We start from the raw sequence: 3361 nt of genomic DNA, 5'->3' as shown, positions 1-3361 counted from the left end.
TACGTACGTATCCGTGTGTATATGTGCACGTACCTATGTGCCTATGCGTGTGTACACGTGTATTATCAAACCTGATTCAGAATCTCGACCAAAGGTTCACCTCGCTTTCCACACGGACACGCATGCGAAGTAGGACAGACCCAGAGTGTGACCGACACACAACTAAGCCTGAACGATCTCAGATAAGCAGAGGTCTAAGCGAAAAGCAGAGGTCCTGCTCCGCTCACGTTCACCTTCGGGCCGACGGCCGCTCGCTCGGTGTCTGTGTGCGCCGCGGCCAGGCGGCCGGAGCCCGGAGGGCAGGGGTCACACCTGCAGCAGAAGACCAGCTGCCCCGGGGCCTGTTCCCATCCCCTTCCGTGTGCATTTTCCCTCCACAAACGGGTTTATTAATAGTTACCTCTAGGACTTAACCGGAGAATTAAACGATGTCGCCGAGAGGTCTCTGGGGAAGGATAGCTTCCCAACGATCTCCTTTCTGAGCCAAGAATTCTTGGAGCCAGAAAGGGCAGCTCTCTCTCTTCCAACGCACCGCTCCGGTCCAGCTGGGAAGCGGTTCCCTGGGGACGTGCTCACAATGACGGACAGCCAGGCCACCTCCGAGGCAGGGATTGAGAGTTCCAAGCAAACGCCATCTCTCAATCCTCACACTGAACCCCTCCTGCCTCCCCTTTTGAAAGGGCACGAGACGTACCCCGAGAGCACCCGAGAGGAGGAAGAGATCCCAAAAGCTCGGGGAGAATCTGCGAAAACCAGCTCAGAGCAGCTGGCCCTCGCCAGTGCATTCCTCAGAAAATTACTCAGATAAATCACGGAGCGGACATCTGGATTGATTTTGTTGGTTGTTGTATTTTTCTTTTCGTGTTCATTTTTATCCTTCGAGTAATCACTGCCTGTTCATGTCCTCTTACAATAATAATTATCTGCATCGAATTGATAGGAAGTGAGGACCCACTTCCTCTGGTTAGCCCTCGGTCACCAGCCAGTGCTCGGCTTCTCGCCTGCCCTGTGTCCCCTTCTGCCTGCTCTCCGTGCCATCCCACTAATCGAGGCCATCGTCTCAAACGTGGGCCCCAGCGATCACTCGCTCACCCGCCTGCAGCCCCGCCCGAGCTCATCCTGCTCCGCCTTCAACTCCCAGGTCACGCTGCCCAAGCTGCAGCCTCGATCAGACCACTTGATCGCCTGCTGTTCGTGAATCGAGCTTTTAGCACGAGAGACCTGTCATGTCTGCTCAAAAACTCACTGCTCCCACTAGACTGCTCAGCGCGCTCTCCCACAGGGTCACGGGGCGAGCCCTGGTGGGGTGGGGGGTGACAAGGGCCTCCCGCTTGGCTCTCACAGGACACCTCACGGCTCGAGGCAAGTGGCTCTTCTCCATGGGCCTCGGTGTCGCCAACGCTGGACGCTCTCTAAGACCCCGTTCCATTCCAAAGCTCCAAGTCCCACCGCCGTGCCTGCGTGTGTGCAGATTCCACGTCCCCCGCCTTCGTTTGCTCATCTGAAATGGGGGTCATAACAGCACCCGCTTTGGGAAACGAGGCTTGAACAAAACTATTCCCGCTAAGCGATTAGAACGGTGCCTGTCATAGCGGGATTTCGGCAAATGGTAGCTGGATTGCTGAGTATTATCATTAGCTCATTCTTACTTCCTTCGAACACCTGCCCACGTCCGCCACCTCCAGGAAGCCTTCCATGACAACTGTCACCTATGGTCCACTCCTCCTTCGAGGAGCTTACAGCATCAATGGTATCTGGCTTTCACGTGAGACACAACCATACATACTCTTCCAATACCATCTCTGGGACCTCCAGGTCACCCACATTGGCATGCGACCCCTCCGCCAGAGGACGGCGGGCACCAGGCCATGCTTCCCGTGAGCAGGACGGTACCTTCCACCGCGCTTTACCTCCTGCCAACCGGCTGGAGTTACAGACGCCGGAAACCCCCGAGGGACCCGAGCCCCCGGGGTGCCTGGACCGGAGCCCGTCAGTTGAGCTGTGTGTCGGCCAGCTCCGGCGACCAAGAACTTCGCATCGGAGAAGGCGAAAGAGTTGCTGACACGTGCACCCCCGGGGGCCGCGCTCAGCCGCGTGGGCCGGAACGAGGCCCCGGGGGCTGCTGGACCCACTTACCGCGCTAAGAAGCCCGGAGACGTGGGCGCGCTTCGGGACCGGGGTCCTCCCTCAAGCGCCGCGTCAGCCCGTGCCATCTGCCAATCACGACCCATCGCAACGTGCGACGTGACTGGACGGAGAAAACAGGGGAGAGACCAGAGAGGAGGGTGCTGCTAGTTCCGGAGTCAGCGCCACTCGGTGGGGCCGAGCTCCGTGCGGCGCCCGCCAGCTGGGACCAAGCGCGCGGGAGCCCGGGATCCGGCATGGAGGCTTCTAGGGAGGGGCCCTGGGTGAAGACCGGCAGGACTGAGGCCCGAAGGCCTTCATGGATGAGAGTTGGGTGGGGGCCGTGGTTCCACAGTGTAGCGGTCAGCACGTCTGCTTTACACGCAGAAGGTCCTGGGTTCGCGCCCCAGTGGAGCCGCGGTCTACAGCCATGCCACCCTGAACAACCCTGACGTCTGGGCTCGGGAGCTAAGTAGGGTCGGGCCTGGTTAGTACTTGGATGGGAGACCACCTAGGAAGACCAGGTGCTGCAGGCGTAAATAATAATAATAAAGTTGGATGGGCACAGGCAGCTCCTGCCTCCCTCGACCTCGGCTCTGCTGCAGCAGAAACGGCCTCACAGAAAAGCACACGACACTACTATTTTCCATAAGCAGCGAGGAGTCGTTTGCAAAATTGCTGCACGAAACGGAAGGGGCCATTTGCCTCCTGGGATGTCCACGAAGCAAACACCTTTGGGACAGTATGCATGGGGAGCATACAGGGGAGCTCCAGGGTCACAGCCGGAGAAAGGCCGCTTCGCGAGTGTCTTCAGTAAGGCCGATTTTCAGACAGATCTTTGCGGATTGTCGTGTCTTCACTCTGTAGTGACCCCAGAAAGTTGGAAGCCTTAGTACTTTATAATAGAAATAAATTATTATCCCAGTAAAGATGCAGCATCACAGTAGGTGGTCGATTGGAATAATAATTCGTTGTACTTGGGATAAAAAGATGACTCTGCTTTTCCACTGTGGTGATGGATTTTCTGAAGCCCGGTCAGTGAAAACAACATCAGCGTGTGGTGTAGCCTCTCGGCAGAAAGGCTTCTGGCTGTGGGACAAAAGTCATTTCGTGCCGAAACAGCTCACGTGAGATCTGCTTAGGCACCAGAGCTAACCAGGACCTTTCGAAAGAGCCCACGTAGATATCCTGAAGACAGTGTTCTCGGTGGTGCTGGAAGATGCGGTCTTTACAGTAA

General features: G+C 57.0%; 1 pseudogene; it reads left to right on the top strand.

The window, feature by feature from the left end:
• Positions 1-2544: 2544 nt before the first annotated feature.
• Positions 2545-2660, top strand: LOC111729751 (annotated as a pseudogene).
• The last annotated feature ends 701 nt before the right edge of the window (positions 2661-3361 follow it).

This window comes from Pteropus vampyrus, unplaced genomic scaffold (genome assembly GCF_000151845.1).
Source record: "Pteropus vampyrus isolate Shadow unplaced genomic scaffold, Pvam_2.0 Scaffold277, whole genome shotgun sequence".
NCBI classification, from domain to species: domain Eukaryota; kingdom Metazoa; phylum Chordata; class Mammalia; order Chiroptera; family Pteropodidae; genus Pteropus; species Pteropus vampyrus.
This window is presented reverse-complemented; position numbering and strand designations above follow the sequence as displayed.